The sequence below is a fragment of the Pelobates fuscus genome, chromosome 3, assembly GCF_036172605.1.
Source record: "Pelobates fuscus isolate aPelFus1 chromosome 3, aPelFus1.pri, whole genome shotgun sequence".
NCBI classification, from domain to species: domain Eukaryota; kingdom Metazoa; phylum Chordata; class Amphibia; order Anura; family Pelobatidae; genus Pelobates; species Pelobates fuscus.
Window position 1 is genome coordinate 321,201,809 of NC_086319.1, and position 26,882 is coordinate 321,228,690.

A 26,882-nucleotide genomic window follows, 5' to 3' on the forward strand; every position below is an offset into this window, starting at 1 on the left:
ACCCCACACACACAGACTGATCCCCACACACACAGACTGATCCCCACACACAGACTGACCCCCACACACAGACTGACCCCCCACACACAGACTGATCCCCACACACACAGACTGACCCCCCACAGACTGATCCCCATACACACAGACTGACCCCCACACACCCATACACACACAGACTGACCCACCTCACACAGACTGATTCCCCCACACACAGACTGACCCCCCACAACCATACAAACACAGGCTCCCCCCCATGCCCACACACAGACTGATTCCAACACACACAGACTGACCCATACACACACAGACTGACCCATACACACACAGACTGAGCCCCCCCACACACACACATTCACACACAGACTGACCCATATAAAAAACAGACTGCCCCCACACACAGACTGACTCCCCACACCCATACAAACACAGACTGACCCCCCACACAGACTGATCCCCACACACACAGACTGACCTCCCTCACACACCTATTCACACACAGACTGACCCATACACACACAGACTGACCCACCCTTACACATACACACAAACTGCCCCCCCCACACACACAGACTGACCTCCCTCACACACCTATTCACACACAGACTGACCCATACACACACAGACTGACCCACCCTTACACAGACTGACACATACACACAAACTGACCCCCCCCACACACAGACTGAACCCCCCACCCCCACACACAGACTGATCCCCACACACACAGACTGATCCATACACACAAACTGCCCCCCCACACACAGACTGATCCCCACACACATAGACTGACCCCCCCACACACACACAGACTAACCAATACTGTCCCATACACAGACTGACACATACACACACAGACTGACCCATACACACAAATTGACCCCCACACACAGAGTGAACCCCCACACACAGACTGACCCATACACACACACAAACTGACCCATACATACAAATTGACCCCCACACACACAGACTAAACCCCACCCCCACACACAGACTGACCCATACACACACACACACACACACACACAGACAGACTGACACATAGACACACAAACCCACAGACTGACCCTCCCCCCCACACACATACAGAGACTGAAACACACACACACACACAGACTCATACACATACACAGACTGACCATTCCCCCACCCCTCCCCCCACACACACAGACTGACCCATACACACACACACACACACACACACACAGGCTCATACACACACACAGACTGACCACCCCTCCACACACACACAGATTAAACCACACACACTAACTTACACTTACCAGCAGCTGCCTGGATGCCTCTGTGCAGAGCTGAGCTTCTTCTCCCTGTCTCTCCCTGCACTGCTCTCTAGGACCCAGGAGGAAGTCCTCCCAGGAGGAGGCACAGTGACTCTTTTGGCCCCTTGTGTTCCACAGTGAAAGTGCTGCTGTAACGTGTGTAGGGAGACTCCTTGCTCCCGACTTTAATTTTAGTTGGGGGGCACTGCATAATGTAGGGGGGTGGGGCGGTGGCAATGCCCCCTCTGTCCTCCCCGCAGTGAGACCACTGTAAAGAGGGGGAAATAGGGGCTGAAGACGGTTGATGGCTGCAATTGGGGGAGAGGGGCTGTAGTGGGGATAATATGGAACTGTAGTGGGAGGTAAGGACTGCAGTAAGGGAATAGGGGCTGAAGTAGAGGTATGGGGTGTAAAAAGTGGGGTTAAGGCTGAATGTGGAGTGATAGAGGCTGTAGTTGCAGGGATGTGTAGTAGAGGAGTTAAGGCTATGGTGGGGGCACAGGGGCTGTGGTGTGGGGGACAGGGGCTGAGAGAGGGTGGCACAGTGACTGTAGAGGGGGCAGGTGCTGAAGAGGGGGGGCGGGGGCTGAGAGAGGGGACAGGGGCTGTGGTGGGGGGCACAGGGGCTGAGTGAGTGGACAGGGGCTGAGAGGAGGGGACATGGGTATTGGTGGGATCACAGGGGCTGAGTGAGGGGGACAGGGGCTGAGGGGGGATGCAGGAACTATGGTGGGGGCACAGGGGCTGAGAGAGGCAGGGCCGCCATCAGGGGGTGACAACCATAACGGTTGTCACGGGCCCGGCGGCCCTTGGGGGCCCGACCGCCCGGGCCCCACGTGTAGCGCATGCTGATGGGGCCCATCGGGTGGCCCACTCACTTAGGGCCACCCGATGGGCCCTGTATCTTCAGGGGCCCGGTCAGCGCTGCGGCCGTGCAATAGCGCGACCGGGCCCCTTTAAAAAAAATCCCAAACGCAAAGTACTGCTGGGAGGAAGTGGCCGTCACTTCCTCCCAGCTCCCTCCCCTCCGCGCGGGAGGCAAGAAAGAAAGGCCGCAGCCCGCAGGAGCCACGCCGACTCCCATCAGCCACAGCCTTCCACCTGCAACAAAAGGTAAGAAAAATTAGCTGTATTTGTGTATGTATGTCTGTGTGTATGTCAGAATGTATGTATGTCTGTATGTATGTCAGTATGTATGTTAGAATGTCTGTGTATGTTAGAATGCCTGTGTGTATGTCAGTATGTCTGTGTGTATGTCAGTATGTATGTGTGTATGTTAGAATGTCTGTGTGTATGTTAGAATAACTGTGTGTATGTCAGTATGTCTGTGTGTATGTTAGAATGTCTGTGTGTATGTTAGAATGTCTGTATGTATGTTAGAATGTCTGTGTGTATGTTAGAATGTCTGTGTGTATGTTAGAATGTCTGTATGTATGTTAGAATGTCTGTGTGTATGTCCGAATGTCTGTGTGTATGTCCGAATGTCTGTATGTATGTCAGAATGTCTGTATGTATGTCAGAATGTCTGTATCATGTATGTCCGTATGTCCGTATGTCCGTATGTCTGTATGTATGTCTGTATGTATGTGTGTATGTCAGAATGTCTGTATGTATGTCAGAATGTCTGTATGTATGTCAGAATGTCTGTATCATGTATGTCAGTATGTCTGTATGTATGTCAGAATGTATGTGTGTATGTTAGAATGTATGTGTGTATGTTAGAATGTCTGTATGTATGTCATAATGTCTGTGTGTATGTCAGTATGTCTGTGTGTATGTCAGTATGTCTGTGTGTATGTTAGAATGTCTGTGTGTATGTCAGAATGTCTGTGTGTATGTTAGAATGTCTGTATGTGTGTCAGTATGTATGTTAGAATGTCTGTATGTATGTTAGAATGTCTGTGTGTATGTCAGAATGTCTGTATGTATGTAATTATGTATGCCAGTGTGTATGTTAGAATGTCTGTGTGTATGTTAGAATGGCTGTGTGTATGTCAGAATGTCTGTATGTATGTCAGAATGTCTGTATGTATGTCAGAATGTCTGTATCATGTATGTCCGTATGTCTGTATGTATGTCAGTATGTCTGTATGTATGTCAGAATGTCTGTGTGTATGTCAGTATGTCTGTATGTATGTCAGAATGTCTGTGTGTATGTTAGAATGTCTGTATGTATGTCATAATGTCTGTGTGTATGTCAGTATGTCTGTGTGTATGTCAGTATGTCTGTGTGTATGTTAGAATGTCTGTGTGTATGTCAGAATGTCTGTGTGTATGTTAGAATGTCTGTATGTATGTCAGTATGTATGTTAGAATGTCTGTATGTATGTCAGAATGTCTGTGTGTATGTCAGAATGTCTGTGTGTATGTCAGTATGTATGTCAGTATGTCTGTGTGTATGTTAGAATGTCTGTGTGTATGTTAGAATGGATGTGTGTATGTCAGAATGTCTATATGTATGTCAGAATGTCTGTATGTATGTCAGAATGTCTGTATCATGTATGTCCGTATGTCTGTATGTATGTCTGTATGTATGTATGTATGTCAGAATGTCTGTGTGTATGTTAGAATGGATGTGTGTATATCAGAATGTCTGTATGTATGTCAGAATGTCTGTATCATGTATGTCAGTATGTCTATGTCAGAATGTCTGTATGTATATCAGAATGTCTGTATCATGTATGTCAGAATGTCTGTATGTATGTCAGTATGTCTGTGTGTATGTTAGAATGGCTGTGTGTATGTTAGAATGGCTGTGTGTATGTTAGAATGTATGTATGTATGTCAGTATGTATGTTAGAATGTCTGTATGTATGTCAGAATGTCTGTGTGTATGTCAGAATGTCTGTGTGTATGTCAGAATGTCTGTATGTATGTCAGTATGTATGTCAGTATGTCTGTGTGTATGTTAGAATGTCTGTGTGTATGTTAGAATGGCTGTGTGTATGTAAGAATGTCTATATGTATGTCAGAATGTCTGTATGTATGTCAGAATGTCTGTATCATGTATGTCCGTATGTCTGTATGTATGTCTGTATGTATGTATGTATGTATGACAGAATGTATGTGTGTATGTTAGAATGGATGTGTGTATGTCAGAATGTCTGTATGTATGTCAGAATGTCTGTATCATGTATGTCAGTATGTCTGTATGCATGTCAGTATGTCTGTGTGTATGTTAGAATGGCTGTGTGTATGTTAGAATGGCTGTGTGTATGTCAGAATGTCTGTATGTATGTCAGAATGTCTGTGTGTATGTCAGAATGTCTGTGTGTATGTCAGTATGTCTGTCTGTATGCCAGAATGTCTGTGTGTATGTCAGAATGTCTGTATGTATGTCAGAATGTCTGTATCATGTATGTCTGTATGTATGTCAGTATGTCTGTATGTATGTCAGAATGTCTGTGTGTATGTTAGAATGCCTGTGTGTATGTTAGAATGGCTGTGTGTATGTTAGAATGGATGTGTGTATGTCAGAATGTCTGTATGTATGTCAGAATGTCTGTATGTATGTCAGAATGTCTGTATCATTAATGTCAGTATGTCTATGTCAGAATGTCTGTATGTATATCAGAATGTCTGTATCATGTATGTCAGTATGTCTGTATGTATGTCAGTATGTCTGTATGTATGTTAGAATGTCTGTGTGTATGTTAGAATGTCTGTGTGTATGTTAGAATGTCTGTATGTATGTTAGAATGTCTGTGTGTATGTCAGAATGTCTGTGTGTATGTCCGAATGTCTGTATGTATGTCAGAATGTCTGTATGTATGTCAGAATGTCTGTATCATGTATGTCCGTATGTCCGTATGTCTGTATGTATGTCTGTATGTATGTGTGTATGTCAGAATGTCTGTATGTATGTCAGAATGTCTGTATGTATGTCAGAATGTCTGTATCATGTATGTCAGTATGTCTGTGTGTATGTCAGTATGTCTGTGTGTATGTTAGAATGTCTGTGTGTATGTCAGAATGTCTGTGTGTATGTTAGAATGTCTGTATGTATGTCAGTATGTATGTCAGTATGTCTGTGTGTATGTTAGAATGTCTGTGTGTATGTTAGAATGGCTGTGTGTATGTCAGAATGTCTGTATGTATGTCAGTATGTATGTCAGTATGTCTGTGTGTATGTTAGAATGTCTGTGTGTATGTTAGAATGGCTGTGTGTATGTCAGAATGTCTGTATGTATGTCAGAATGTCTGTATCATGTATATCCGTATGTCTGTATGTATGTCAGTATGTCTGTATGTATGTCAGAATGTCTGTGTGTATGTCAGTATGTCTTTATGTATGTCAGCATGTCTGTGTGTATGTTAGAATGTCTGTATGTATGTCATAATGTCTGTGTGTATGTCAGTATGTCTGTGTGTATGTCAGTATGTCTGTGTGTATGTTAGAATGTCTGTGTGTATGTCAGAATGTCTGTGTGTATGTTAGAATGTCTGTATGTATGTCAGTATGTATGTTAGAATGTCTGTATGTATGTCAGAATGTCTGTGTGTATGTCAGAATGTCTGTGTGTATGTCAGTATGTATGTCAGTATGTCTGTGTGTATGTTAGAATGTCTGTGTGTATGTTAGAATGGCTGTGTGCATGTCAGAATGTCTATATGTATGTCAGAATGTCTGTATGTATGTCAGAATGTCTGTATCATGTATGTCCGTATGTCTGTATGTATGTCTGTATGTATGTATGTATGTATGTCAGAATGTCTGTGTGTATGTTAGAATGGATGTGTGTATATCAGAATGTCTGTATGTATGTCAGAATGTCTGTATCATGTATGTCAGTATGTCTATGTCAGAATGTCTGTATGTATATCAGAATGTCTGTATCATGTATATCAGAATGTCTGTATCATGTATGTCAGTATGTCTGTATGTATGTCAGTATGTCTGTGTGTATGTTAGAATGGCTGTGTGTATGTTAGAATGGCTGTGTGTATGTCAGAATGTCTGTGTGTATGTTAGAATGTCTGTGTGTATGTTAGAATGTCTGTTAGAATGTCTGTATGTATGTCAGAATGTCTGTGTGTATGTCAGAATGTCTGTGTGTATGTCAGAATGTCTGTATGTATGTCAGTATGTATGTCAGTATGTCTGTGTGTATGTTAGAATGTCTGTGTGTATGTTAGAATGGCTGTGTGTATGTCAGAATGTCTATATGTATGTCAGAATGTCTGTATGTATGTCAGAATGTCTGTATCATGTATGTCCGTATGTCTGTATGTATGTCTGTATGTATGTCTTTATGTATGTATTTATGTATGACAGAATGTATGTGTGTATGTTAGAATGGATGTGTGTATGTCAGAATGTCTGTATGTATGTCAGAATGTCTGTATCATGTATGTCAGTATGTCTGTATGCATGTCAGTATGTCTGTGTGTATGTTAGAATGGCTGTGTGTATGTTAGAATGGCTGTGTGTATGTCAGAATGTCTGTATGTATGTCAGAATGTCTGTGTGTATGTCAGAATGTCTGTGTGTATGTCAGTATGTCTGTCTGTATGTCAGAATGTCTGTGTGTATGTCAGAATGTCTGTATGTATGTCAGAATGTCTGTATCATGTATGTCTGTATGTATGTCAGTATGTCTGTATGTATGTCAGAATGTCTGTGTGTATGTTAGAATGCCTGTGTGTATGTTAGAATGGCTGTGTGTATGTTAGAATGGATGTGTGTATGTCAGAATGTCTGTATGTATGTCAGAATGTCTGTATGTATGTCAGAATGTCTGTATCATGTATGTCAGAATGTCTGTATGTATATCAGAATGTCTGTATCATGTATGTCAGTATGTCTGTATGTATGTCAGTATGTCTGTATGTATGTTAGAATGTCTGTGTGTATGTTAGAATGGCTGTGTGTATGTCAGAATGGCTGTGTGTATGTCAGAATGTCTGTATGTATGTCAGAATGTCTGTGTGTATGTCAGAATGTCTGTGTGTATGTCAGTATGTCTGTATGTATGTCAGAATGTCTGTATGTATGTCAGTATGTCTGTGTGTATGTCAGAATGTCTGTGTGTATGTCAGTATGTCTGTCTGTATGTCAGAATGTCTGTGTGTATGTCAGAATGTCTGTATGTATGTCAGAATGTCTGTATCATGTATGTCTGTATGTATGTCAGTATGTCTGTATGTATGTCAGAATGTCTGTGTGTATGTTAGAATGCCTGTGTGTATGTTAGAATGGCTGTGTGTATGTTAGAATGGATGTGTGTATGTCAGAATGTCTGTATGTATGTCAGAATGTCTGTATGTATGTCAGAATGTCTGTATGTATATCAGAATGTCTGTATCATGTATGTCAGTATGTCTGTATGTATGTCAGTATGTCTGTATGTATGTCTGTATGTATGTGTGTATGTCAGAATGTCTGTATGTATGTCAGAATGTCTGTATGTATGTCAGAATGTCTGTATGTATGTCAGAATGTCTGTGTGTATGTCAGAATGTCTGTGTGTATGTCAGAATGTCTGTATGTATGTCAGAATGTCTGTATGTATGTCAGTATGTCTGTGTGTATGTCAGAATGTCTGTGTGTATGTCTGTATGTATGTCAGTATGTATGTCAGTATGTATGTCAGTATGTATGTCAGAATGTCTGTATGTATGTCAGTATGTCTGTGTGTATGTCTGTATGTATGTCTGTATGTATGTCAGTATGTATGTCAGTATGTATGTCAGTATGTCTGTGTGTATGTCAGTATGTCTGTGTGTATGTCAGAATGTCTGTGTGTATGTCAGAATGTCTGTACGTATGTCTGTACATATGTCAGTATGTCTGTACGTATGTCAGTATGTCTGTGTGTATGTCAGAATGTCTGTACGTATGTCAGTATGTCTGTGTGTATGTTAGTATGTCTGTATGTATGTCAGTATGTCTGTGTGTATGTTAGAATGTCTGTGTGTATGTTAGAATGTCTGTGTGTATGTCAGAATGTCTGTGACTGTCTGTGTGTGTGTATGTCAGTATGTCAGTATGTCTGTATGTATGTATATATGTATGTATGCCAGTATGAATTAATGTATGTCTGTGTGTATGTATGTAATGTTGGTGTATGTATGTGTAAGTCCTCATGCATGTGTGTCTGTATGTATGTTAGTATGTGTCTATCTGTCACTATGTATGCCTGTGTGTCTGTATATGTGTGTATGTCTCAGTATGTGTGTGTCAGTACGTATGTCTATATGCGTGTATTTCTGTTTCAGTATGGGTGTTTGTTAGTATGTATTTTTGTGTGTGTGTGTGTGTCTGTGTCCTTTTGTATCAGTGTGTGTTTTTGTGTCTGTGTGTATTCCTGTGGGCGGGATTTGGAGGCGGACCCTGTGGGTGGGATTGGAGGCGGGCCCCAGGGGGCCCAGACCCTGAGCTGAGTTAGGGGCCCCAAAATTTCTGGTGGCGGCCCTGGAGAGAGGGGACAGGAGCTGTTGTGGGCTGGCACAGGGGCTGAGTGAGGGGGGACAGGGGCTGAGGGAGGGTACAGGGGCTGAGTAGGGGAGCCAGGAACTGAGGTGGGAGCGCAGGGACTAAAGGTGGGGGGGCGGGGGGGTAGAGTAGGGAGACTGGGGCTGATTAAAAAAACTAAACACACAAAAAACAAGTGTATTCCTTACCAGCCAGAGGCAGGGGATTCAGCCATCCCTCCCTGCACAGACCATAACTACTTATTGAGGCCTGAACAGCAATTCACAGCTTAATTGGACGTTAAATGAAATACGGCAATATGCTAATAGATGCAACTAATTTGTCATATGTGCGGGCTATTATTTTTTAGAGAGAAAGGGTCTTTTGCAACAGGGTTGATGCTCCAGGATGGCAAATGATTTAGGTAAACTAGAAAAATTGTCAGAGCTGTGGCAGCTGACATTTAATGTAGATAAGTGCAAGATGATGGATCTTGAGAGTAAAAACCCAAGGGCAGAGTATAGAATTTAGGAAAGGGATTTAGGGCGTAATTATTTCAGATGTAGGCAGCAATGTAATAAAGCAGCAGGAGATGCTAGCAGAATACTTGGTTGTATAGGGAGAGGTATTAGTACTAGAAAGAGGGAAGTGCTCATGCCATTGAACAGAACACTGGTGAGACCTCACTTGGAGTATTGTACACAGTACTGGAGACCGTATCTCCAGAAGGATATTGATACTTTAGAGAGAGTTCAGAGAAGGGCGACTAAACTGGTTAATGGATTGCATGATAATACTTACCAGGAAAGGTTAAAGTGTATAGCTTGGAGGAAAGACAAGACAGGGGGGATATGATAGAAATATTTAAATATATAAGGGGAAGCAACACAGTAAAGGAGGAGACCATATTTAAAAGAAGAAAAGCTCGGGCAAAGCCTAATCTCGAAACAGAGTGGACGCCATTTCCCACAGTTCCGGGGGAAATTTCAATAAAATACCCAAATATCAGGGGAACCTGTACCCTCAAACCCAAATACTGACAGATATTCATCAATGGGCACCCCACTGCAATTACATATACCGTTTTTCCAGACTCCAAAGACAAAACAGCAAAAGCACAAATCTGGTGCCTACTACCAAACTAGGAACTTTGCCTGGAGCGGCCTCCTGGGTGACCTGTCCCTGCCTGGAGAACCGGCATTGGGACTCCCCCATGCTGGCATACATCAGCCTGACACTATCACAACTATGGGACGGCAACCCCAACGACCTTGTTATTGCTCCGACTGGCAAACCATGTCCCAGGCCTGGCGACACTCAAAGGCGCGCGGCCTGTTGTCTGGGGGAGGCGGCTGATCCCCCAGCGGAGAAAACATGCCCAAAGCGACACTAGAGCCCCGTCGCCCCCCCCCTCAAGACCGGTGGGGGATATCCCGGTCCCCGCTGGAATGAAGCACCACCATGCAGCAACAGACCTATCTCCAGCGGATCCTGAGCGGCACAGAAACAGCGTGCATGGCGATACGAAGATGGCCGCCGAGCTGCAACCAAAGCAGAGTAACCTGGGCCCAACGGCTCAAAAGTGGAGGGAAGCTTTTGAAAGCAAATTTGACGCAATCTGCCAAGCGTTCTGGCATAGACTCGAAGTAAAATCTCTCCCACCAGCATCTCCTGGCAAGAGGGTACCCGAAGCTACTATCTAGACTGCCCGATACTCTTCTGGGATAGGAGCCTACAAGGAGTCTACTCCATGCCGTCCATACACTCGCCCGGGATGAGGAGAACCGGGATGAGGACGCCCGGGATGAGGAGAACCCGCGGGCCCACAAGCCGACCACCGAGATTGGGAGGCTTCATGGACAAAAGGCAAGGGCTCTCATAAAGGCCCGGAGCCGAAGAGGCGGGAAATCGGGACACAGCGGCAGGGCCGCCATCAGGGCATGACAACCGTGACAATTGTCACGGGCCCGTCGGTCCTGGGGGGCCCGGCCCGCGGCCGGATTGCTGGAGCGGGCCGGGACTGAGAAGAGGACTCATTTGTCGGGCGGGCTCGAGTCCCGACAGTAGGGGGGCCCAGCAGCTTAGCCTCTGTGCCGCTGGATGCTGGGCCCCCCTGTGTGCCGCCGGGAGAGAGCTGCCTGTTACCGTGCACTGTGACTGCAGACAGTGCACAAATCCGGATCCCTGTGACTCCTGTCTGCAGCTCCGCCTCCACGGGTGCGGAGCTGCAGACCATGATTGATTGTCAGCGAGCTCAGCCAATCAGAGCTCGCGAGACAATCTCCACATGGTCTGACTGCAGCTCTGAACCCGTGGAGGCGGAGCTGCAGACAGGAAGGAGAGCATGGGACCACGAGGGTGCTGCTGCTGCAGGAAAGATCACCAGGGACAGAGGTAAGTTATTTTATTGTCTCATTCTCACTGCCAACCTCCCCTCACTGCCACCCTCACCTCCCCCACTCACTGCCACTCTCACCTTCCCCCATCACTGCCACCCTCCCCTCCCCCACTCAATGCCAGTCTGACACCCTCACCCCCCCACTCACTGCCACCCTCACCTCCCCCATCACTGCCACCCTCCCCACTCACTGCCACCCTCCCATCCCCACTCACTGCCACCCTCCCTTCCCCCACTCACTACCATCCTCCCTTCCCTCACTCACTGCCATCCTCCCTTCCCCCATCACTGCCATCCTCCCTTCCCCCATCACTGCCACCCCACTCACTGCCACCCTCACCTCCCTCCACTCACTGCCACCCTCCCCTCCCCCACTCAATGCCAGTCTGCCACCCTCACCTCCCCCCACTCACTGCCACCCTCACCTCCCCCACTCACTGCTACTCTCACCTCCCCCACTCACTGCCACCCTCCTGCTGCTGCAGGAAAGAAGATCACCAGGGACAGGGAGTCACTTCACTCTTGAGGTAAGTTAATTTATTGTCTCACTGCCACCCTCCCCTCACTGCCACCCTCACCTCCCCCACTCACTGCCACCATCCCTTCCCCCCCATCACTGCCATCCTCCCTTCCCCCATCACTGCCACCCTCCCCACTCACTGCCACCCTCATCTCCCTCCACTCACTGCCACCATCCCCTCCCCCACTCAATGCCAGTCTGCCACCCTCACCTCCCCCACTCACTGCCACCCTCACCTCCCCCACTCACTGCTACTCTCACCTCCCCCACTCACTGCCACCCTCCTGCTGCTGCAGGAAAGAAGATCACCAGGGACAGGGAGTCACTTCACTCTTGAGGTAAGTTAATTTATTGTCTCACTGCCACCCTCCCCTCACTGCCACCCTCACCTCCCCCACTCACTGCCATCCTCCCTTCCCCCCATCACTGCCACCCTCCCCTCCCCCCATCACTGCCACCCTCCTCTCCCCCCATCACTGCCACCCTCCTCTCCCCCATCACTGCCACCCTCCCCTCCCTCCATCACTGCCACCCTCCGCTCCCCCACTCAATGCCAGTCTGCCACCCTCACCTCCCCCACTCACTGCAACCCTCCCTTCCCCCATCACTGCCACCATCCCTTCCCCCCCATCACTGCCATCCTCCCTTCCCCCATCACTGCCACCCTCCCCACTCACTGCCACCCTCATCTCCCTCCACTCACTGCCACATCCCCTCCCCCACTCAATGCCAGTCTGCCACCCTCACCTCCCCCACTCACTGCTACCCTCCCCTCCCCGCAATCACTGCTACCCACACCTCCACTCACTCACTGTCACCCTCACCCCCACACAAAGTCATCCCCTTTACCATGCCACACTCACATCTATCCCTGCTAATCCTGTATCACACTCCCCTCCAACAACGTTGCCACACTCACATTAATACATCCAATCCTGTCACACTCAACACCCTTCGCTCTGCCACACTCACCATGTCATAATAATCCCTCAATCCTGTCACACTCCATCCTCCAACCATGCCACACTAGCACCAAATGGTGTCACACTCACTGATTCACACTTCAACCATGTCACACTGAACCTGAATATTAATCCTCCTTAAAGGGACACTCCAGGCACCCAGACCACTTCTGCCCATTGGAGTGGTCTGGGTGCCAACTCCCACTACCCTTAACCCTGCAAGTGTAATTATTGCAGTTTCATAAACTACAATATTTACCTTGCAGAGTTAACTCCTCTAATGGCGGTCTTCTAGACTAGACAGCCACTAGAGGACACTTGTGTTTATAGCACATGAAAAGTGTGCTATAACGGCACAAGACGTCCTCACGCTATGTGAGGACCTCCAGCGTCGCTGAAATCCCCATAGGAAAGCATTGAAAGCATTTTTCAATGTTTTCCTATGGGGAGGTCTAATGCGCGTTTGTTTGTGTGCGTCTCCCCCGCCGACGGCTGCGCATGCTCTATAGGTCTCCCCGTCTGATGTCGGTGGGGGAGGAGCGTGAGTGGATCCTGACCCAGCGCAGAGGGACATCGGCGCTGGATACAGGTAAGTCACTGAAGGGGTTTTAACCCCCTCAGCAACTTGGGATGGGGGGTGGGAGGGAGAGGGGACCTGCAGTGTTTTCCTGGCACTGGAGTGTCCCTTTAACCCCTTAAAGGACCACTCTAGGCACCCAGACCACTTCAGCTTAATGAAGTGGTCTTGGTGCTAGGTCCAGCTAGGGTTAACCCATTTTTTTATAAACATAGCAGTTTCAGAGAAACTGCTATGTTTATAAATGGGTTAATCCAGCCCTCAAAGCCTCTAGTGGCAGCTCTTGCCCCGCGTGCGCATTCAGCCGAATGGGAGGAGAGGAGGAGGATCGGAGGAGAAGAGCTCCCTGCCCGGCGCTGGAGAAAGGTAAGTTTTAACCCCTTTCCTCTCCCCAGAGCCCGGTGGGAGGGGGACCCTGAGGGTGGGGGCACCCTCAGGGCACTATAGTGCCAGGAAAACGAGTATGTTTTCCTGGCACTATAGTGGTCCTTTAAGGACACATGACATGTGTGACATGTCATGATTCCCTTTTATTCCAGATGTTTGGTACTTAAGGGGTTAAGCATGCATGGGATATGCATAAGGCTATCCTAACTATAAGATAAGGCCAGGGACTAATGAAAGTATTTAGAAAATTGGGCAGACTAGGTGGGCCGAATGGTTCTTATCTGCCGTCACGTTCTCTGTTTCTATTAACACCCCTCATCCTGTTACACTCCCTCCTCCAACTATGTCACACTCATCCCCAAATCTTTCCCTGCCACACTCACCCTGTCACTTTAAGCCCCACATTCACCCCAATTCTGTCACACTCTACTTCTCTCATTCTGTCACACTCACCCCCACCCCTGTCTCTTTCACGCCCCTCGCCCTGTCACCAGTGGTGTATCCTGGTTTTGTGCTGCCCTAGGCAGGACAAAACTCAGGCGCCCCCTGGAAAATGCCGCCCAAGGCAAATGCCTTGTTTGCCTCGCGGCTAATACGCTCCTGCCTGTCACACTTACTCTGCCAAGTTAACCCTATATTCCCCCTTCACAGTTACACCCTGAAGACAGTAATCATACACAGTCGTGAAATATAGCTTCTCCATTAACACAATGCACAAAGATCACAATCAGCCCCCCATACATACGAGCTTCCACTTGCTCACATGGTCCCAGACACACACATGCTCACAGAGACACACATTCACTTACAAGGATACTTGCTGTCTGACACACACTCTCAGACACATTTAGAAATACACAGAGCCAAATGCACATTGTGAATGTATGTTTGTTTGTGTGTTTCTCTGTGCATCAGTGTGTTTGTTTGTTTCTTGTTGCTCAGACCTTGTGACTGATGGACACCTGCAATTTTCCTGAAAGGTGAGTATTTCTGCCTGTTACATGACCACGTACGTGCTTGTAACTTCCTAGGACATCTGAAGATTACTACATTGGTAAGTTGTATTAAAACACATCGAGCAAGTTAATTTGTGTAACATTTGTTTGCACTGCACTATTTGCACATTGTTGTATATATTTGCTCATTGTTTCCTGCGTTATTTGTTTGTTTTGATATTTAAATTTATTATTTATTTGCACTTTTTGTGATTTGGGGGGGGGGGGCCAGACCATTTGTTCTGTTAGGGGCCCGAAAATTTCTGGTGGCGGCCCTGCACAGCGGGAACACCCGAACTAAACGGCGAACCCGCCAAAGCAAAGCATGCCCCTCTCACTCCTGCGGCCATCGAACACAAGCCCTGGCTGGGGAAAACGGCGACGACCTGAGGGCAACACCTTTAAGCACCACCAAAAATGTCACTCTGTGGGACAAAGCCACACCAGCTGCTGGCGTGGGCTAAGAGACACTCTGGGACACTTAAGTAACACAGCTTGTTTCACTGTTAGGAACCTAGCTCATGTTCCGCAATTACACACTTACCCCCTTTTAACCAGTGAACGAGCTAACCAGTTACAATTATATGTTCCTGCTTTTACTATGTGTGCATTTAACTCTCCAATTCTTAGCATGTTAACAGTATTGGCACCCCAGGCTCCACTTTACTGGCCATACAGCTCAACTTAGATTTAACTCTTACCTCCATCTGTTTCAAGTCCTGAAACCACTGCTCAGCGAGTAAACTTTGCTGTCTGATCATATCGTCAGTTAGTAAGACGCACTCTGCCTAGACTAGCCCATAGGTCAGAGAGGAAACAGTTATTCTGACTAAACATGTCATTCTGACTAAACAGTTATTCTGACTAAACAGCTATTAAAGTTATAGTTTTCCATTTAGTAACATGAAGCTAGACCCTCTCGCAAGATAGCTAGCTGGTCTCTGCGTAATTACTATAGATGTACCTGAAGAGCAAGTAATTAATTTACATTCCTTAAAATAAAAAGTGCAAGATATCTGTATACCATGACATTGTTATCTCATGTATGATATAATGTTGGTTTGTACCGCTGTCGTGGCGCAACAAACTCATACTGTTCACGTTATGCACAATAAAAAAAAGAATAAAAAAAAGAAAGAAATTGTTGGCCACAGATGTGGCGATCCTAAAGGCCTACGTGCAGGGGGTCAATGTCAGAGTCAAGGCCTCTGAGAGGGGCATTGCAGGGCTCAGACAAGAAGTTTCTTCCCTCAAAACATCACTACACACCCTGAAGGGCCCAACAACAGGCCCTCTCCATACACTATGCAGCCCTTGACGATCAGTCCAGGCGAAACCAAATAAAACCTTGTTTATTTGGCCCGTTTTAGCCTTTGAGTTTGACATGCTTGATTTAGATCAAAGCAGAGGTGCATAAAACATAAAAGGTGCATGTGTAGCTAGAATTGTATATACATACCTTAACATATGAAGAGAGAGAGCAAATTAAAGTGTATTTGGGACTTGTTGATGTAAATTTTATTTTAAACAAAAAATTATCAGTTTGTCATTTTGACCCCTCAGGGTCTTTATCAAAATGCATGGCAATGAAAATAACAACACATAATTATAGAAATAAGTGTAAATACAAATGAACCAATCAAATTGTAACAAGTTATTACCCATCTGTGCAAACAAACAAATAGATGTGTGTGGAAGAGTGTGAATAGATGTGATGATTACTGCGATGGGGTGGATGTGTTTCATGATGCCATGGATAACATCATAAGTGTGTGTGAACCTTGTTCTGTCTGATAAAATACATCAGTGTGCACAACTCTACCCAAAGAAACTATAACTAAATATCTGTTTCACGAAACTTGAAGAACCAAGGAACAATGGATAAACCACAAATGCATGAAAATCTACCTATAAATAAATGAAATCCAATGGAAAATCCAAAACAGAGGAGTGGACAGAGAATATAATAAATATTTTTTATTAATCAAAATTTTTTGACTATTTTTTGTGTTTCTCTTTTTTTCCCTATATATATATATTAGATATGCACAGGGTTGAAAAATTTGTTTCAGTTAAACCACTTGGTTTTTAAAAAGTAAAAAAAAGGGGGGCGGGGCCGAACCGCAGAGCTGAACAGCAGCAAACCTTGCCAGCTCCTGAATCCAGAGCCAAAAAAGCGACAAAACCCTCCTAAAACGGCACTTAAGAACCAGATTGGCGCTCCCAGGCGATGGGGGAAATCGGGACACACAAAGCGGTACCTCCCAAGCGACGATCGACCCGACCAAACCCCCACATGCCGTTGAGGCCTACTGGCATGGCGGCCGCGGGGGAGACGGCCGCTCTCCCGCCGCCGAGGACAAGGAGAGACCAGACTCGGAGCCCCTATCCCCCCCCCTCTGGACCGGTGGGGGTCATCCCGGTCCTAGCTCAAGTGACTAACCGGCCACGCAAGTCTCAAGCGACAGGACCACGCAGCCCAGGGGCCACGGGCGAAGCCCATAAGATGGCGGTCGGCCCATGCTATACTGCCGTGCACACGACCGAGAGAGAGGTGGAGCTCAGATACGACAGAATATTCAGGGCCACCTGGAAGAAGCTAAAGGCTCTACTTTGGCCCCCACGAGCAGAACCCTCAACCGGCAGAATGCTGCAGGGATCTCAGCGTACAGGCAAGCAGAAGGATGGGAGAATCCCCTCTCCCCATATGGCCACTTCTATGACACGGCCCAACCCAACAGTGCTCACACGGAGCAAAGCCACGTCTGCAGAAGGCCTGCATAAAGCTCCTAAAACTAAGGGGAATCCCGCGGCACAACATTATAGGCAGCCCCGCCGGAAAACAACACCCAAAAGCAGACTCAGGAGGGGTATGGCCCACCCAAACAGCCCGAGTAGATGGTGGACTGCCGAGCCTAAACCAGAGGATTCCACAACACTGCCACAGCGAACCGGCAAAGATCAGCGACATCGATCAGCACAAGGCACCGCCAGGACCCCCAGATACTCACTAGGAGGACCTGCAACCGCCTCTGTCGCTCCTCTCCTCAACACACCCAGAACGTGGGGCAAGCTGCTCCAGCAACTGGCACAGGACTCTACTCTGCCCACACGTGGCATCGGCTGACCGACTCAATGGGAGAGAGGCTCACCTTAAGGTTACCTGGGACACCGGCTATCCACATTTGCATGGACACTCACTCTCGCGACCCACTCACCCTAGACACACACTAGCCAGCCTACAACCCACATGTACCATAACACATAACATGAAGGCTGTACCTTAGTGCCACCGGTTACTATGTTTTGCAATGCAGTTTAAATTTAAATTTAAGTTGAGCTAAACCACACTAGTTTGACCACGCTATGATATTTAACGAATTATATATTTCTTAACGTGTACCAAGCACTGAGCAACATCGTATGTTCCTATACCACTAATATTTAGCAAAGTCTTAGACATGAAGAATGATTTGAAGTCCGATATATACACTTTGAAAACGAACAAACTACCGAACAGAGTCAATAGTCTTACCCTGGAGCTTGTTCCCCTTATACAGATGAATGATCTCACTGAACAGTTGAATAGAATCGAATGCAGGCGATGATGGAAGTCCAGGGGTGTTCGGGAGTTTCTGTATCCAATTTTAGTTCCATGAGATTCATGCCCTAACACAGCTGCCTGCGTTCATGCAAACACGATGGCCGCCACCTCGTGGATGTCCATAGGAATTGCGGCCACCCAGACGAACAATTAGAACACTGCTGTGAGAAACGTTCCAAGCTGTTAATAGGTGTTAACAAACTCCAGGGTGGTCTCTGGTTCATGCGGTTGTTCTGTAATTCGAAGTGCCGCTTCGATGTTCGAAGTATAGCCATACAAGTCCAAATGGCACAAACTGAGACTTTAATATTATTTTTCACAGGGTCCATAGTCTGTGGGCAGGAGGCTGGCAAGCAGGCTTCTCCAGGAACTCGTGGCAAACTCACTGAAAAAGGGGAGTTTGTCACACCAACAATCATCTTCTTTTCCATCAATCATCTCTTTTTGTAGCATCTACGGCGGAACTCTGATTCACGAATCAAACAAACAGGCCCATCCATTGTGTGAGGCATTTGGATCGTGATTAGTCTATGTGGCAGTTTGGAAATGATGAATTAGGATCTGACCAAATTCGGACAGATTGTAGTGCGTAACAAAACAAATCTTCAAGTCTAATATATGCAATTGAAATCAAAATTATTCAACCCCCATTCAGGGCCGGATTAAGAGCCCAGTGGGCCTGGTGCTGATAATTATGATGGGCCTAATTACAAAATCTTATTGACCAAAAACACTAAAACAGTCCTACCTCCTAAGCGTCATGTATCTGATGGAGATGATGCTGTAGGGAAACTCATAGGATGCAACTATGAGAAAACACATACCCTTTGCTAATCTCATGCTTTCATCTTTCAAGTAAACCCATACCCCCAACAGCAGTGTCCAGTAAAGCAGGAAGTCTATGGATGCGGTAAAAGGGTGGGCTACTGACACAAATCACATAACCAGAACGGCCGAAAGGGCGAACATACACAAAAAGGGGGAATGTCTGTGTCCCTATGTCTCCCAGTCCCTTAGTGTTTGTGTCCTCATGTCTCCCAGTGTCCCCATGTCACTAGGGGACATTGAGAGACATGGAGACACTGGGAGACATGGGGACACAGATACTAGGGAACACTGGGAGACCTGGGAAATCTGAGACTCTTGGGGACACTGGGTGACAGACACGAGGGGACACAGGGAGACATGGGGCACTGAAATACTGTGATATATAGGGGACACTGGAGACTTGATAAAAACCTGGGTACAGGTCAAAATGTTGTGGTGTCCAATAAACCTGCTTAAAGCTATCACAGTGAGTGCCTGAGATTTTTTCTTTTATACTAGGGGACACTGAGACACTACGGGCACAGAGACACTACGGGCACAGAGACACTACGGGCACAGAGACACTATGGGCACTGAGAGACATGGGGCACTGAGACACTGATACATAGGGGACACTGATACATAGGGGACATTGGAGACTTGATAAAGACCTGGGTACAGGTCGAAACGTTGCGGTGTCCAATAAACCTGCCTAAATCTATCACATTGAGTGCCTGAGATTTTTTCTTTTATACTAGGGGACACTGAGACACTAGGAGACATGGGGACACAGAGACATTGGGAGACTAGGGGACTTTGGGAGTCTAGGGAACACTGAGACACTAGGGACACTGGCACACTACAGACACTGAGAGACACCAGGGACACATGGCGATACTGAGATACTAGGGACACTGGCTGGGAGACATGGGAACACTGCCATGTCTCCTATGTCTCAGTCGCCCAGTGTCCCCATGTCTCCCTGTGTCTCCATGCCTCTCAGTGTCCCCATGTCGCCCAGTGTCCCCTAGTGTTTGTATCCCCATGTCTCCCAGTGTCCCTTAGAGTCTGTGTCCTCATGTCTCCATGTGTCCTGATGTCACTAGGACACTAGGGGACACTTAGAGACATGGGGACACTGAGAGACATGGGGACACTGAGACACTAGGGACAGTGGCTGGGAGACATGGGGACACAGACTAGGGGCCACTGGGAGACATGGGGCCACTGTGTCCCTAGTGTCTCAGGGTCATGGGCATCCGAATGGGGGGGTAAAGGGGGTACTTGGCCCCCCCGGATTTTTCAGCTTGTGCTGCTATTTTTTGTTTTAGTGTGAGAATACAGTGCAATACCAGCGCTGGCCAGTAGGTGGCGCTGTGAATGGAGAAAGGCAGGAAGCTACAGCTTATCCCTGCCTCTCTCTCATGACTGAAACCGCAGGGGAGCAGCACAGAGGCAGCCTACAGAGCAGGTAAGTGAGGGATGGGGGGTGGGGGAGACCGCATAGAGGAAGGTAAAGTAGAAGGAGCAGAAAGGTTCTGCAAGGGGCAGGAGGGGCCAGCAAGGAATAGAAAGGGGCAGCAAGAAGCAGGAAGGGGTCAAAAGGTTTTCAAGGAACAGGAGGGTAAAGTAGAAGGAGCAGCAAGGAGCAGGAGGGGTCAGCAAGGAGCAGAAAGGGTCTGCAAGAGGCAGGAGGGGTCAGCAAGGAATAGGAAGGGGCAGCAGGAAGGGGTAGGGACGGTCTGCAAGGAGTAGGAAGGGTCTGCAAGGAGCAAGAGGGGTCAGCAAGGAGTAGGAAGAGGCAGCAAGGAGTAGGAAGAGGCAGCAAGGAGCAGGAAGGGGCAGCAAGGAGCAGGAAGGGGCAGCAAGGAGCAGGAAGGGGCAGCAAGGAGCAGGAAGGGGCAGGAAGGGGCAGCAAGGAGCAGGAAGGGACAGCAAGGAGCAGGAAGGGACAGCAAGGAGCAGGAAGGGGCAGCAAGGAGCAGGAAGGGGCAGCAAGGAGCAGGAAGGGGCAACAAGGAGCAGGAAGGGGCAGCAAGGAGTAGGAAGAGGCAGCAAGGAGTAGGAAGAGGGAGCAGGGAGGGTCTGCAAGGAGCAGCAAGGAGCAGGAAGGGGCAGGAAGAATCAGAAGGAACAGAAAGGATCAGCAAGGGGCTGCAAGAAGCTGGAAGGGGCAGAAAGAAGCAGGAAGGGCAGTAAGAAGCAGGAAGGGTATGCAAGAAGCAGGAAGGGCCATCAAGAAGCAGGAAGGGCCATCAAGAAGCAGGAAGGGCCATCAATGAGCAGAAAGGGATCAGAAAGAGAGCAGAAGGGCGCAAAATAAGCAGAAAGTAGCAGAAAGGTAAAGGAGCAGAAGGAGCCTCAGAAGGCAAAGAAGACTGTGTCAAATGAAGGAGAAGAAAATGAGATTGGAGCACTTCATTCTGGACACCACATCATTAGGCGTTGGTACCTGGGCCTGGCAGGGAAACTTTGGACCTTCTCATCTCCCCAGGTAAAAACAAACAATATCAATGTTAATGTGTTCACTTTTATTTACTGAGTGTCAGGAAACACAGAGGGCCGCTGGGTAGGGGTGCCGCTGATTGGCTAGATGGGTCAGCTAGCACTCTAAGCCAATCAGTAGCTCCCCATTCATAAAAACGTAAAACATTTTTATGAATCGGGAACTAGCGATTGGCTTAGAGGGTCAGCTGACCACTCTAGCCAATCTGCAGCACCCATGCCTGACGTCAATCTGCACTTCCTGACACTCTGTTTCAGAAGTTGAATACCACTGAGCGACCTGGAGATCTGGAGCTGAAGGAAGCCTTTGGGGGTAAACCATTTGAGAGCGGTTTAACCCCTTCAAAGAAAGAGCACCCAGGGGCCTCCTTGCATCACATCATTTTCATTTAGATAAAGTTGTTATGGTGACCAGAATGTTCCTGTAATTTGATGAAAGGAACACTATAGTGTAAGGAATACAAACATATATTCCTGACACCATAGTTGTGAAAACGCTATTCACCCTGGCTTTATGTGAAAATGACTATGCTCCTTCCCTTTCATGACACTGTCAAAAAGGGGCCAAGCATGGATGTCATTACAATTATGTCCCCCCTCCCCCCCGGAAAAATTCCTGCGGACGTCCATGCTCAGGGTCCCCATGTTACCCAGTGTCCCAATGTCTCAGCGTCCCCATGTCTCGGAGCTGCTGTCTGGACTCTCTGTGCAGAACTGGTCCCTGCGGATCAGTGAGTAGAGAGATGCAGGGAGGGAGATGCCGTAACTTCTTATCACTGCCTCTCTCCACACAAACAGCGACCCCTACTGGCCGGCGCTGGTATTGCAGAATAAACTATGTTTATACTGAGACAGACATTTGTATTGCCGGTATTACTGCAATACCGGCACCGGCTAGGCAGCCTCAAATACCTGAGAAATACTTCTGAGAAATACCTGGCAACCCTAAGAAATACATGAGAAATACCTGGCAACCCTAAGAGTAGTGTGTAAAAAAAAAAAAAAAAAAAATGTAAAAAAAAAATTTTTTTTTTTTTTTTTTTTTTTTTTAAAACCAATGGGCCTATTCCATGGGCCTGGGCCTGGAGCTGCAGCTCCATCAGCCCCTATGTTAATCCGGCCCTGCCCCCATTGAAAATCAGGTTTATTGTCAAAATTTACAGACTTTCAGCTGTTTGCAAAGAACAAATCAAACAAAGGCAATTTTAATAGCTTAACACAACGAATGTTTCAAGTGGTTTATCCAAATTCGAACGAAAATTTAGCTGAGACTTCTCCAGTTTCAACATTTTTCATTCATCTTTATTCAAGCATCTTTAGTACTTAGTAGAGCACCCTTCTGCTGTTATGACCTGCTGCAAATGAGATGCATAGTCAGACACAAGCTTCAAGCAGTGTTCCTGAGAAATCTTATCCTATTGCGAATGAGCAATGGCCTCCAGTTTAGTAATATTCTTGGGTTTGTGTGCTGCAGCCTCATTCTTCCAATCCCACCAGAGATTTCTATGGAGTTCAAGTCAGGCGTCGAGTGCTGTAGAATTTTCCAGACTACTTCTGCAACCAAACCAACCAAGGTAGAATTTCTGGAACCTGAATTTGGAAAAATAAACAATATGGAGGCATGTCATTGTACCTAACAATCCCTCCAATTTGTTTTGGTACAAAATGACACTTTTCACCTTGTAATAAAATAAAGAATAAGGAAGGGAAATGTGATTCCATTGTGTTTTTCCCTTTTTAGTTCTTATTAAAGTTGTAGAGAATATATTGAGAGAGCCAGATGTATCTTGTGTACCCAAGGGCTTGTGAATAAATTAATTTCTCACACTTCAGATCCCATGTGGTGAAACTTAATTTATAAGCACAGAACAAAGTCTTCAAAGGTTGAGCTTTTCATGTGTCGCAGAAACACAGTGTATATTTTTAATAACCTTTCAGGCAACATTGCAGATGATATTGTGTCCATCTCTTGACATTCAGAGTACCATACCGCGCTGCCATTTTTGAGACAGTATATTGGCCCCTGCAGCTTTACATTTCCACGTACAGCCCTTTGTCACACTTGATCCTTTGAGAGACTGGGCAGTTTTGACATTTTTCTTCACTAAAGGCTAGACCAATTCGGAGCATTTCGCTGTCTCCAAAAATCCTTTACAATTTACTGAAAGCAAACTTTATATCATTTTTAGAGGACATATAGATTTCTGTTCAAACCATACATGTAAAGTTAACTCATTGCCTACCATAAAAAAAACTTTAAAAAAAGAAAAAAATACATTATTTTTACACAGCTTTTCCTAAAATAATTGTAATGAAAAATATTAAATTAAATACATATTCCAAAGGGTATATATATGACAGTTTGTCCTAATTTGGAAAATATTTGCTAGTTACAGGTTGTAAAAGCCCAGTGGTGCAGGGCTTAGTTCATTGGCTGAGACCAATCAGCTGACGATTTCAGCAAATGAGATGACCCAGGACGGCAGAGTTTAGCTCAGGAGTTACTGTTTAGTAAATACATGCATGTATTTATTGAGGTTATATCTTAAAACAGCCTGCAAAAGCTTTAGTTCTTATAAACTGTGTGATGGGAGGAGGAAGTAGCATCTTTAAGGTTTCATATAAAAATCTTCATTTTTACATAAACTCTCAGCAAGCATGGGTTGGCAGGATGAGTGTCCTTTGGGTGGCCCATGCACTTAGGGACATGTGTCATGGCACATGTCCATCCCACCAGATGGACATGTGCCATGAGGCACTTTAACAGCACGACCGAGCTCCTTCTTAAAAGCAGGGAATGCTGGGAGGAAGGGAGAGCCAAGAGGGAGTGGGGTGACCGGGAGAGGATCAATGCCCTGCAGTTATTGCCTTGTAACTTTGTGTCTGTATCTAGCTGTGTCAGTGCGTATCTTCAATATATAAATAATATTCCTGGAGCAGAGGAGAAGAGGGGAGCCTAGGGCAGAGAAAAATGGGAGAAGGAGCAAGAAAAACATATACATAACATACACATTTGAAATAAGAGCAACTATATTAATTACAAATATTTCATTAATATGAGGGTTACAGTTTATGGAAATGGGATGCCAAGGGGTACACAAGTGAAATTTATTTGGGAACCACTGCTTTAATCCAATACAACTTTGTCTGATAAGTCTCAAACTATGTTCCTCCTCAATGCACATGGCACATGATATATCAATTGGAACCTTAGTTGAGATACGTTGTGATGGCCATCTACAAAGTACATAGGATACTCTAGTTAGAGGTTTTGAGTAGTGTTTTAAAAACCTCCCCTTGTCTTTTTGTACAGTCTTACCCATATAACTTTGTGCCATAGGTGAAATAACATGTAAAACAGCCATTTGCCTGTCACATGATGATATCATTTATTATATGTTGCCCAGCTCAGACATGGACATACCCAAAAATCTAGATTTGTTCATGTCCACATTATAGTATGAATGTACAAACAGATCTCTCAAAGATTAACCTTTCTTAATGGCTAATCTCTTTAAATGTCCTAAGATTCCAAAATATAGGGAAACCATATTTGAGGATAAAACAGTGTTCCTTCTCCACCCAGAAGCAGTTGTGTATCCTGGTTTTGTGCTGCCCTAGGCAGGACAAAACTCAGGCGCTCCCCTTCTCCCACCTCCCCCCCACCGAACCCTGCCCCCCCACCCTGCCTTCTAAATACACACACACACATTCACTGACAGATACGCATACACTAGCTAACAGAAACACACACTCACTAACAGAAAAACACACACTCACTAACAGACACACACACACTCACTAACAGACACGCACACACTCTCAGGCAAACACACTCACACTAACAGACACACACATACACACACACACACACAGTCAGACACACGCACTAACAGACACACACAGTCAGACACACATACACACACTAACAGACACACACACTAACAGACACACTCAAACTCACTAACAGACACACACTAACAGACACACACACACACACTCACATTAACACATTTTTTTTTATCTAACCCCCCCAGCCTCCATACCTTTGGGAATGCTGGGGGGGGGGTTCTCTTTCTCCCTGGGGGTCCAGAGGCTGCTGGGCGGGCGGCTCTGGCGGGCGGCTGGCGAGGGAGCACTTCCTCTGAGCTGTCTGCTCAGCTCCCTTGCGCGCCGGTGTTCTATCAAATTTCCCTACCCGTGAAAATCCCCTACCCTCGTCACTTCCGGTGAGGGGAATCAGCTGGATCCTGTGCTGCACATGCATGCTAGCACTCCTTCTACTCCTCCACAGCCAGGTCCTGGAAGGTAAGTAAAACTAGTTTTACACTTTCATTATAGTTAGTGCATTCACTAAGCTTAGGATATGGGACATTTAGGGTTAATGTTAGGGTTCAAATTAGGGTTAGGATTAGGTACTTGTTCATATTTAGTGATATTTCACATTAGGGGAATATCACTAAATTGTGCTTTTTCACACTTTATTTTAACCCTGACCCCAAGGGTTAGGGTAAGAATAGAGTGTGAGAGAAGTTAAAATAACATACCTAACCCTAATTTGAACCCTCACTTAACCCTAAATGTCCCGTGTGCCTAAGCTTAGTGAATGCAACTAACTATAATGAAAGTGTAACACTAGTTTTACTTACCTTCCAGGACCTTGCTGTGGAGGAGTAGCAGGAGTGCTAGCATTCATGTGCAGCACAGGATCCAGCTGATTCCCCTCACCGGAAGTGACGAGGGTAGGGGATTTTCACGGGTAGGGGAATTTGATAGAACACCGCCCGCAGAGTGAGGCTGGGAGCCAGAATATGACATCATATTCCGTCTGCCAGCCTCACTCTGCGGCGCGCAAGGGAGCTGAGCAGACAGCTCAAAGGAAGTGCTCCCTCGCCAGTCGCCCGCCAGCGCCTCCTCCACCCAGCAGCCCGTCTGGCATGTCAGTTAGCCACAAGGCTAACAAGACATTTGCCCTGGCCATTTGGGGGCGGCTTTTTCTGCCGCCCCCCTGAAAAATGCCGCCCAAGACAAATGGCTAAAACATCCCTACCCAGAAGATCCTACAGACCAGCTACAAGTTGCTGTGTGAAGTTTTGATGTAACTGATATTAAGCTTTGGCAAAGGTAAGTCAATTGCTTTATTAGCCATACTATATGAACATATTGTAAATAACATCGTCATATTATAATGGACACAAATATTTAAATAACTAGCAAAATACCCATAATCTTGGGCCATCCATCCACAAGTAGATCAATGACCTTGAACATGAAATTAATGAAAGAATAACGAGTTAAATGTTGGGTTGGAAAAAGCAAAAGGCAGGTAGCGGGTAACAGACCAGATAACTGAACCAGATGGAACAGTCACTATCACTGAACCAGATGGGACAGTCACAGTCTGGCCACGCTATCCTGTGTACCGCAAGGAGA